Source organism: Humulus lupulus, chromosome 2, assembly GCF_963169125.1.
Source record: "Humulus lupulus chromosome 2, drHumLupu1.1, whole genome shotgun sequence".
NCBI lineage: Eukaryota > Viridiplantae > Streptophyta > Magnoliopsida > Rosales > Cannabaceae > Humulus > Humulus lupulus.
In genome coordinates this window covers 21,402,357-21,414,481 of record NC_084794.1, presented here as the reverse complement: position 1 = coordinate 21,414,481, position 12,125 = coordinate 21,402,357, and positions in this window count along the sequence as shown.

The following is a 12,125-nucleotide window of genomic DNA, read 5'->3' as shown; positions in this document are numbered from 1 at the left end:
TTAAAATGTGCACTTACTTGATTTTGGTGTATGGTATATTTCTTTTATTCATGCAATATTAAATAATTGTGCTATTTTAAGAATGTAATAAATTTTTACAATTAAGTTTGTGCAATTATTTCATTAATTCACGAAATCAGTAAATGATGTTATTGTCTTATTAAGCATGATTTTTTCTGCCATTAAGTATATATATGGAATTATTGTATTTTCGTACATATAATTAATTATACTAATTTGTATGATTATTTTGTTCTTATTCATGCAAAATTTATTTTGAGTATAATTATCTTTAATTTTATATGTATGCCTTTATAATTTTAAATACATTATATATATTCCATTATTGTGTTAGATATATTTAGATTATATTCAAAACATTAAGATAGGTTGAATAATATTTAGCACATTAATCTTCATAATTTATTCATAAAACATTTAGGGTGAATAAAATTATGAATAATTCATAAACAATTTTGTGGTTGACATAAGAACGCATGAAACTGAGACAAATGCTCAAATCTAGAACGGTTTTTAATGATCTTCGGACGACCACACTAGGAGCACTACTCTCTGTGATTGCCTATTATGTTATAACGAAATTGTTCTTAGGTCTTCCTAGAGCCTAAAACATAATGTCTACTGAACCATATAATTTTACATAATTATGGAGTAGCCACAGCATCTTTAATTATATAAAATTATATATTAATTTGAAAGGATCACATAATGGACAAAATTGTGATTGATTATATAAATATAACAATTTTACCCCACAGGGATTTTATTATATTTATATAATTAATTAGGATAATATATTAAATTAATTTTCTTAATTTACCCACATGAGTTATGATAATTAATTTAATAGTTTTATCATAAAGTTTAATAAAGATAGAAGTATCAAACCTTACTTTATCCCAAATAATTCGTTTGAATAATCTATCATCCTTTACATCCAATTTTATTATATTAAAAATTTAGCCCACAGGCAATTTTTGTTTAATAAAATTTCATTCTTCAGCATGTTATACATTGGTAAAACATGACTTCATTAAGCCTCAATCTTCTAAATCTAAGTTTGTAATCCTATTCATGCAGCTTCTTCATCATCCTCTAGTTTTGCTGAAATCCTTACCGAAATACCTGAGCTTAGGGGTGATAATTTCAAAATCTGGAAGGAACGAGTTCTTCTTCATTTAGGCTGCGCCGACATGGACTACGCAATAAGGAAGGACGAACTCGCTGCAATCACTGCGACTAGCACTGCTGCTCAGATCGCACTATATGAGAAATGGGAGCGGTCCAATCGCCTTAGCATCATGTTCATCATGTCCAAGATCCCTCTGGGAATGCGTGGATCGGTGGAGCAACCTGAGAAAGTCAAAGACTTGATCAAACTGATCGATGAGCAGTTCGACACTTCAGACAAACCACTTTACAACAACCTCATCCACCAGTTCTCATCCACAAAACTCACTGGTGTCAAAGAAGTTAGAGAACATATTTCAAAGATGAGGGACATTTCTGCTCAACTGAAGAAACTCGATGTAGTCATTCCTGAAACCTTCCTTGTCCACTACATTCTTAACCATCTTCCACCTCAATATGGGCCTTTCAAAATTTCCTACAACACACATAAGGACAAATGGAGTATCAATGAACTGATAACCATGTGTGCTCAAGAAGAAGCAAGGCTTCTGCAGGAACAAGGTGAAAGTGCTCACATGGCCACCCAAGGCAAGAAATGCAAACCATCCAAGAAGGAGAAGGGGAAAAATAAAGTGCCTCCCTAAGGCGATACAAAGAAGAATTCCATCAAATGTTTCTTCTGCAAAAAGAAGGGACATGCGAAAAAGGAATGCGCCAAGTCCAAGAAATGGATGGACGACAAAGGTAATCCAATTTCATTCGTATGTTATGAATCTAATATGGCTAATGTTAATATTGACACATGGTGGATTGATTCTGGATCGACAATTCACATTTCAAATTCCTTGCAGGGTTTACAAAACCTAAGGAAGCCAGTGGGAAGTGAGCAAAGCATCTTATCTAGAAACAAGATGGGCTCACATGTGGAGGCTATAGGAACGTGCCATTTAGTTTTAAGTAGCGGTTTTGTTTTAAAGTTAGAAAAGACATTTTATGTACCAAGTTTCTCTAGAAACTTGATTTCCGTTTCAAGACTTGTACCTTTTGGTTTTTCCTTTACATTTTCAGACAAATCTTTTAATTTCTATAATAAATCTGAATGTGTTGGAAATGGTATTTTGTCTGATGGTCTTTACTGCCTTAATTTACAAAACAATACCGCTTATAATACTGTGCACGTTCACGCTGGCAATAAAAGATGTGTTATGAATGAGAATTCCTCCACATTATGGCACCGGAGATTGAGACATATCTCTATTGATAGAATTAGAAGGTTAGTAAATGATGGGGTACTCAATACCTTAGATTTTACTGATTTTGATACTTGTGTGGATTGCATTAAGGGAAAGCATACCTCCAAGTCTAAGAAAAGTGGTGTCCATAGGAGTTCCGACCTATTAGAAATCATACATACTAATATATGTAGTCCAGACATGGACTCATATGGTCAGAAATACTTCATCTCTTTCATAGATGATTACTCACGCTACATGTATATCTACTTACTTCATAACAAAAGCGAAGCGTTAGATGCCTTTAAGATATTTAAAGTTGAAGTAGAGAAACAATGCAACAAGCAAATTAAGATAGTGAGATCAGATAGAGGTGGAGAATATTATGGTAGATACACTGAAGATGGACAAGCACCTGGTCCTTTTGCAAAGTTTCTTCAAGAAAATGGGATTGTTCCCCAATATACCATGCCCAGTACACCCGAGCAAAATGGTGTTGCAGAAAGGAGAAACCGAACATTGATGGACATGGTGCGAAGTATGCTTAGCAGCAACCCTAAACTTCCTAAATCCTTGTGGACTGAAGCTCTAAAGACATCCGTGTACATATTTAATCGAGTTCCAACCAAGGCAGTCTCCAAAACTCCTTTTGAATTATGGAAAGGTTGGAAACCGAGTTTGCAACATGTACGCATTTGGGGATGCCCATCTGAAGTTAGGGTATACAATCCACAAGAAAAGAAACTGGACCCAAGGACCATAAGTGGATACTTTATTGGTTACACTGAAAGGTCTAAAGGTTACAAGTTTTATTGTCCATCTCATAGCACTAGGATTGTGGAATCAAGGAATGCAAAATTTCTTGAAAATGCCTTGATTAGTGGGAGTGATCAATCCAAGGACTTAGGTTCTGAGAAAGATCCTTCAGAATCCTCCACCTCAAGAGCAAGATTGATTGTGGTCGATAACACCCCTGCAGTCCAAATGGATGTTGAACCACCACAGCCAATTGTTGAAGATCCACAAGTCGATGATGAAGTTCAAATGGATCAAGTTGTTCAAGAGTTGCCTATAATTGTTGAACAACAAGCTGAACCACCCGCTCCTCAAGAGCCTGCTGTTGTAGCCTTAAGAAGATCCACTAGGACAATAAAATCGGCGATACCTAGTGACTACATTGTGTATTTGCAAGAATCTGACTACAATATTGGAGCCGAAAATGATCTAGAAACGTTTTCACAAGCTATGAATAGCAAATAATCGAAACTGTGGTACAATGCCATGAATGAAGAAATGAATTCTATGAAAAGCAACGGAGTCTGGGATCTTGTTGAGTTGCCTAATGGGGCGAGGGCTATTGGGTGTAAATGGGTCTTCAAAACAAAGAAAGACTCATTAGGCAACATTGAGAGACACAAAGCGAGACTCGTTGCTAAGGGATTCACTCAAAAAGAAGGAATTGACTACATGGAGACCTTTTCTCCGGTATCTAAGAAAGATTCCCTCAGAGTTATCCTGGCATTAGTTGCTCATTTCGATTTAGAGCTACAGCAGATGGATGTGAAAACTGCCTTCCTAAATGGTGACCTAGAGGAGGAGGTATACATGAAACAACCAGAAGGATTCTCCTCTAGTGATGGTGAGCATTTGGTGTGCAAGCTTAAGAAGTCCATCTATGGTTTAAAACAAGCGTCCCGCCAATGGTATTTAAAATTCCATGATGTCATCTCTTCTTTTGGATTTGAAGAGAATGTCATGGATCATTGTATTTACCAGAAGGTCAGTGGGAGTAAGATTTGTTTTCTTGTTTTATATGTGGACGATATTCTTCTTGCAACCAATGATAAGGGCATGCTACATGAGGTGAAGCAATTTCTCTCAAAGAACTTTGAGATGAAGGATATGGGTGATGCGTCTTATGTCATTGGCATTAAGATCCATCGAGATAGATTCAAAGGTATCTTAGGTCTATCTCAAGAAACCTACATTAACAAAGTTTTAGAGAGATTTCGGATGAAAGATTGTTCACCAAGTGTTGCTCCTATCGTTAAGGGTGATAAATTAAATTTGAGCCAGTGTCCAAAGAATGATTTTGAAAAGGAAGAAATGAAGAACATCCCATATGCTTCTGCTGTTGGAAGCTTGATGTATGCTCAGGTGTGCACACGACCCGACATTGCCTTTGCTGTCGAAATGCTAGGAAGATTTCAGAGTAACCCGGGATTAGACCACTGGAAAGCTGCAAAGAAAGTTATGAGGTATCTTCAGGGTACTAAGGATTACAAACTCATGTTCAGACGAACCGACAACCTGGAAGTAGTTGGCTACTCAGATTCAGACTTTGCTGGTTATACTGATTCACGTAAATCAACTTCTGGTTACGTGTTTATGTTTGCCGGTGGAGCTATATCATGGAGGAGTAACAAACAGACCTTGACTGCTACTTCTACTATGGAAGCCGAGTTCGTTTCGTGTTTTGAGGCTACATCTCATGGTGTATGGCTAAAGAGTTTCATTTCAGGCCTTAGAGTTGTAGATTCAATATCTAGGCCATTGAGAATGTTCTGCGACAATTCAGCTGCTGTATTCATGGCTAAGAACAACAAGAGTGGTAGTCGAAGCAAGCACATCGACATCAAGTACTTAGCTGTGAGAGAACGTGTTAAAGAAAATAAAGCGGTCATTCAACACATTAGCACTGAATTGATGATTGATGATCCTATGACGAAAGGCTTGCCACCTCATAAATTCAAGGATCATGTAGTGAACATGGGACTTGGTTCCCTTATGTAAATTTATTGTACAAACTGAAGTTTTTATCAATGAAACTCTTATTTTGATGTTTTCTCATGTTTATGCGCATCTTAATATTTATTTGAGAAAATTTTATCTTCATAGGACCTGAATAAACATAAGGTTTATTCGTTTAAGTACATAGCCACATAAATTACATTGTTATGTAATAAATATATTGTAATACATGGAAGATAATACTCGTCATAAAAAGAGGACCTATCGCCATGATTCATGTGTTTATTACCTAACAAGGATGATCGTCGGGCTTAAGTAATACATTAATTTAAATGCTGACCAAGTGGGAGAATGTTAGAATATTATTTGTTTGGTATATAAAATCAACTAATTGATTTAATATATTAAAGTCAATATTTAATTTATTGACAAAATATTCTAATTAATGGTCAACATTGTTTGTTACCTGATTTTGTTGTTACCCGATTTTTCATATCCCAACTGATTGATGAAATATCTCAATCTGTGGCAGATACTCTGATGGTAGGTCTCACTCTATAAATATAGAGTACCGGTCCCCAAGCTCGCTGCTCATTCTGACTTTCAGTAACTTCATCTAAAATAGTTAGTGAGAGCTTGGAAGCCCGTGTACTCGTTCTAACTTCTGTTTCTTTTCTTTTGTAGATCTTAAAGCTAGATCGAGGTTATCAATAGCAATGGCTGGAGGTATACAATATTCGATCTTTTTTTTGTATATGTTCATTCTATATATTAATTCCGCCTACATGTATATAGAATTGTTCATATGTCTACTTTCATATTAATTCTTACAAGACGCACTGAAGTTCTGGAGTGTTCTTTCTCTCCCATAGTACATGTCATCAAAATAAGATTGATCGATACGAATATTGTGGCGAGCATAGTCGCAAGTGATACCAAACTGGTTGCAAAAATATTGTTGGTTTCTGTGGTAGAGAAGTTTGTCCTTACACCAATTGGCTTGAAACAGAGAATTCAGTTGTGGTTCTTCGAGATCAATGATGTTACTGTTTGGTGAAGGAGCCGGTGATGGTGATTCATAATGAGAAGCTTTTACTAATAAGAAAATAATGGAGTTATCCAAATTGGGTAGAATGATGAAGTGATCAAAGTAGCCCATACTAGTGACAGTGATAGTGATGAGCCAGCAAGGATATTTGAAGTATGGGGTGTCATACTGCCAAGCTTGTTATGGTTATACTGGGGCTTTGGCAAATTCATACGCTCAATAGTCGAATCAATATTATGCAACTGCGTGGACGAATGGCGATTTTGATCATGACATATATAAAAGTTTGAAAGTTAATAATTATTAAGAAAACGCAGTAGACACGGCAGGGGCAGGGTCATTCATTTCATACTACGACAACTTATGCATTATTATTATGCCCTTATGCATGTAATTACTTCCACACGTACGGTATCAGTGGAATTTCCACATTGAGAGTATTATATGCTTAAGTTGACACGTTAAACATTCTCTTCAATGACCCCAACGTAATTTAAGGGTTTGGGTTAGCTAGCTTTGGTTTAAAGATACACGTTGTTTGATGATGATAATGATTTGTCTCACTTAACTTCCAATGTGCCCTTGATAGCAGCTAAACAAGTACTTTGCCCCATGGAATCTTAGTATCTCTTTTTCTGTTAGGTACATGTGCCTTGAATCATAGTAACGAAACAGGTACTTGACCCCATGGGATGGTACCTCTTTCCTGTCAAATTCGTATAAGGATCTTAACAAGACAATCATATACATACATATACATGTGCTTCGGTGTCCCTCTATAATTAAAATCAGCATCGTACAATTTCTATTAGTCATTTCATTTGAGATAAATATGACGTTTGGATTTATGGAATGACTATTTGGTTATATATGAACACATATAAAGCCGCCTAATTACAAATGAGTTTATATATAGTTGGTTATATATGCATCAAGAACTATGTTGATGATGTGTTTAATATATAATTGTGTATTTCTCGGGCTAAGAACGTTATAACAGAAGTAGATACTGATACAGAGATGTGGAGGATCAAAATATAAAAAATAAGTCTCAAACTGTGTGGGCTTGCTGAATTGTGTTTATATCAAGACCTTTGATCAGTCTCTCTACTGAAGTGGTTGGTTGGTATTATTTGGCAAAACATGTCACTTGCTATAAATTTGGTTGGGCTAAGAACACTGCTCCAATGCATACAAAAAACGTAAGGAGTTACATAAATACATGTAAATCTTTTTTGTTTGGTTTTTGAATACAGAACCAGGCCTAAAATATAGAATGGTATTTTTCAAAATAATTTATCATTTATGATATTTCTTAAAATATTTAAAAAGATGGTATTTTAAAAATAATTATCATACAAGTAACTAAATGGGTAAGATTTGGTACACTTTTATAAATTCATCAATATTTTTAATTACTTATAGTATGTAACTATGTTTTACTTGCAACCCGTTTGGAATATGCCAAGTTCCATTCAATATTAGGTTTGCAATTTAAACATTTGAATACTAATTCTAATGGAAAGTTTTCCATTTTTCAGTGTTTCCACGACTATTCCCCTATTGAATGATTACGAACGATCGAGTTGATATAACAAAAACGATTTTATTAGAAGATCGAGTTGATATTTATCACATATAATCAAAATTATTAGAATTCACACCCACCTAAAAATAGTAAAAAACATGTATAACCCAAATTTTAGAGATAAGATCAAATGGAAACCTACAAGTATACAATTTGACAATTAATTAAATGTAACAATGTGAGAAAAATAAATGAAAACTTGATATTCAACAAATAATTTTACTACGCACTACAATTTGGACCTCAGACGCCAGTCATGAGAAGTCAGTTCAATATAAACCATCATAACATGTTTCCAAAAATCGATTAAAACATAACCGACATCCCACAAGTGTTAAAGACAAACATGGTACGTCAATTTGATCATTAATTATAAAACGACTTACCATGTTGGACCAACCAAGCATGAGATGTTGCTTTCCTGCGAAGTGACGTCCCATGCTTGTAGGGGACACCCCAAGTAACAAATTTGTGGTGGTGGTATAATAACAAATGATGATTTATCAAAGCTCTTTTATGGGTCATCTAAGGATCAATTTCCACCAACTACAACGAAATTGAAAAACCCAATCAATTTTTACGTTGTTTACTGTATAGTTGGGTTTAAAAGGTTGAATATCACAGTTTGGAGTAGAGCTGTAAATGTGGGCCGGCCCGGCCCAGCCCACATTTTCTTTCCTTCGAATAATTCAGGCCGGGTCAAAGCTTGGTCACATAGCGTCTAGATGCTATCAGAGGTTCAACATGGACTTCCCTGGTGTTGGTGCTGCTAATGTAGACAAACAATCAGCTAATTTGGCAACATCTGATACTGTTGTTGATCCAGCTTGGTATCCTGATTCAGGTGCAACCAGTCATTGTACTGCGGTTGAGTCTAATTTCCCTCAGAAGGAACCTTACTATGGCTCAGAACAAGTTCACATGGGTGATGGCATGGGCCTTCCCATTCAGAATGTTGGTAAGCTTTCCTTCCAAACTCATTTTTCCCCTAAAATTCTCACTCTCAATCGTATGCTTCATGTCCCACAAATCACTAAAAATCTGATTAGTGTGTCTCAGTTTTCTCTAGATAATGATGCCTATTTTGAGTTCTATCCTAACCATTTCCTTGTCAAAGATCAGGCTTCTAAGGAAGTTCTCATGGAAGGACATCTTCATAATGGTCTCTATGTCATTGATCCATCCTAGCTGAAGGTTCCTTCCAGAGTCTCCAATTCTGAGACATTTCTTTCTGATGTTTCTTGCTCAATAAATCATGCTCAGTCGAGCAATTCCACTGTACCAAGCATTTTTTCACTGTGGCAAAGTCGTTTAGCTCACCCCTCTGCCAAAATTGTTAAATCCATCATGTCATTTTGTAATGTTTCCAGTGGTAATAAAACTTTTAGTGATTTTTGTACTGCCTGCTGCAAAGGAAAAATTCATAAGTTCCCATTTACTACATCTGATACAATTTACACTAAACCATTGGAACTTGTTCACTCTGACCTTTGGGGACCCTCCCCAATACTCTCTTCCAATGGATATCGTTATTATATTCATTTTGTTGATGCTTTTTCCAGGTACACGTGGGTGTTTATGCTGAAAAATAAGTCTGAGGCATTGCAAACTTTCATTAATTTTCGTACCCAAGTTGAAAAACAATTTGAATGTAGCATTAAGTCTTTACAATCTGATTGGGGGGGGGGGGGGGGGGGGGTGAGTTTCAAGCATTTAAATCATATCTCCTTGACTATGGTATAAACCATCGTCTCTCCTGTCCAACCACTCATCAACATAATGGTGTGGCTGAGAGGAAACATAGGCATTTAGTTGAGTCTGCACTAACTCTTCTTGCTCAGGCTTCCATGCCGTTATAGTTTTGGGATGAAGCAGTTCGTACTGCTGCCTTTATTATCAATAGGCTTCCTTCATCTGTTAAAAAAAATGCTACACCACTTCAGCTCTTGTTCAAAAAGGACCCTGACTACAATGCTTTAAGAGTATTTGGTTGTGCTTGTTTTCCTAACACTAAGCCCTACAATAAAAATAAACTAGAGTTTCGGTCTGAACAGTGTACTTTCTTGCGGTACAGTTTACAACATAAAGGTTATAAGTGTTTGTCTTCTACAGGACGAATTTATATTTCAAGAGATGTACTCTTTAATGAATACTCATTTCCTTTTGCTGAGTCTTCTAACTCCTCCTCTTTTCCTACTGTTGAGTCAAGAGTTCCATCGTTGTCAGCTACTATTCCTGTAGTGTCTCATCATCCTGTTCATGCATCACCATCCATGTCCTCTTCTCAATCTCTGTCTACTTCTCAGACACATATATCTCCCTTAGGATCTATTTCTTCTCCCTCTCCATCACATATACTTCCCACGGGTACCCCCAGTAACTCCTCTACTTTACCCATCTCACCTTCCTCATCTCCAACTATTTCATCTGCTCCCATTGTGCAACAACCTACCAACACTCATCAAATGGTTACTCGGGCCAAAGTTGGTGTATATAAACCAAAGGTGTTCATGGCATCCAAGGAACCTCTTACTGTTACTGAAGCTCTACAACACCCTCAATGGCAGTCGGCTATGCAAAATGAAATTCATGCGTTGAACAAAAAAGGAACTTGGACTTTAATGCCTCTACCTCATGGGAGAAAAGCTATTGGTTGTAAGTGGGTCTTTAAGCTCAAAGAACATCCAGATGGGACTGTTGCTAAGTACAAAGCAATGTTAGTAGCTAAAGGTTTTCTTCAGCAATATGGTTTTGATTTTACAGAAACTTTCAGCCCAGTTATTAAACCAACTACAATTCGAATTGTCTTAACTCTTACTCTTTCTAGTAATTGGTGCATAAGGCAATTAGATGTCAATAATGCCTTCCTTAATGGTGAGCTACATGAAGAGGTTTTCATGGCCCAACCTCCTGATTTCACTACAACGTCTGATCCTCCGTTGGTTTGTAAACTTCACAAGGCTATTTATGGTTTGCGACAAGCTCCACGAGCTTGGTTTGAGAAATTTAGAAATGCTCTGTTTTCCCTGGGTTTTGTAAGTGCTAAGTCATATCAGTCTTTGTTCATACGTGTTACTGCATCTCACACCACTTTTGTACTGGTTTATGTCGATGATATCTTGGTCACAGGGAGTTCTTCATCTGCTATCTCCACTCTAATATCTAGTTTACTTGCTTCTTTTGCTCTTAAAGATCTTGGACCTATTGACTACTTCTTGGGAATTCAAGTTCAGCACACTACTCAGGGACTTCATTTGTGCCAAAAGAAGTATATTATGGATCTCTTATGCAAGGCCAAAATGCAGTTTGCTAACTCTCTTCCCACTCCTATGATTGGTGGTGAAAAGCTATCTGCTTTTGGTAGTGATCCAGTAGCTGAACCTCATTTTTTCAGAAGTTTGGTTGGTGCTCTTCAGTATGTGACAATCACTAGACCCGAAATTTCTTATGCTGTTAACAAAGTTTCTCAATTTATGCAAACTCCTCTTGAGTCTCACTGGAAAGTGGTGAAAAAAATCCTCAGGTACTTGAAAGGTACCCTGGATTATGGTTTGGTTTTAAAGCCTGCTTCTGTTCTTCAAGTTACTGGGTTCTGTGATGCAGATTGGGCATCCGATCCTGATGATCGTCGGTCTACCTCAGGCTTTTGTGTTTATCTTGGTCCTAACTTGGTTTCATGGTCCTCAAAGAAATAGAAGACTGTCTCAAGGTCCAGCACTGAAGCTGAATATAGAAGTCTTGCCAATGCTACTGCCGAAATTGTTTGGATCCAATCTTTACTTTCTGAAGTTGGAATTTCAAACTCATCTCCTCCTACCATTTGGTGTGATAACCAAAGTACTGTGCTTATGTCTGCTAATCCTGTATTGCATTCCAGGACCAAACACATAGAATTGGACTTGTATTTTGTCCGTGAACGCATTCTGAACAAACAGCTCTGTGTGAAGCATACTCCAGCTCAAGACCAAATAGCAGATTTACTGACCAAACCACTTTCTCATACACGGTTCTTATTCTTACGAGACAAACTCAGTTTGGTCTCCTTAGCCACGCTCAGTTTGAGGGGGGGGGGGGGGGGGGGGGGGGGTTAGATGAGCTGTTCTTAGTATGTTAGTTAGTTACATATTGTAACCATTTATGTTATTGTACAGCTGTATCTGTTATCAGTTATCACTTGTATATATATATATATAAGAGCTTTGTCTCTAGCTGATCAATATATGAGATTCATTTTCATTCTGTTATTGTTTCCTCTACAATCACCTTCTCTTTATCAATCAATGGACTTATCACCAATCCAAATACATTTTTTTGTTTAAATTATAGTTTTAGATGCTTTTATATACTTTTTAAC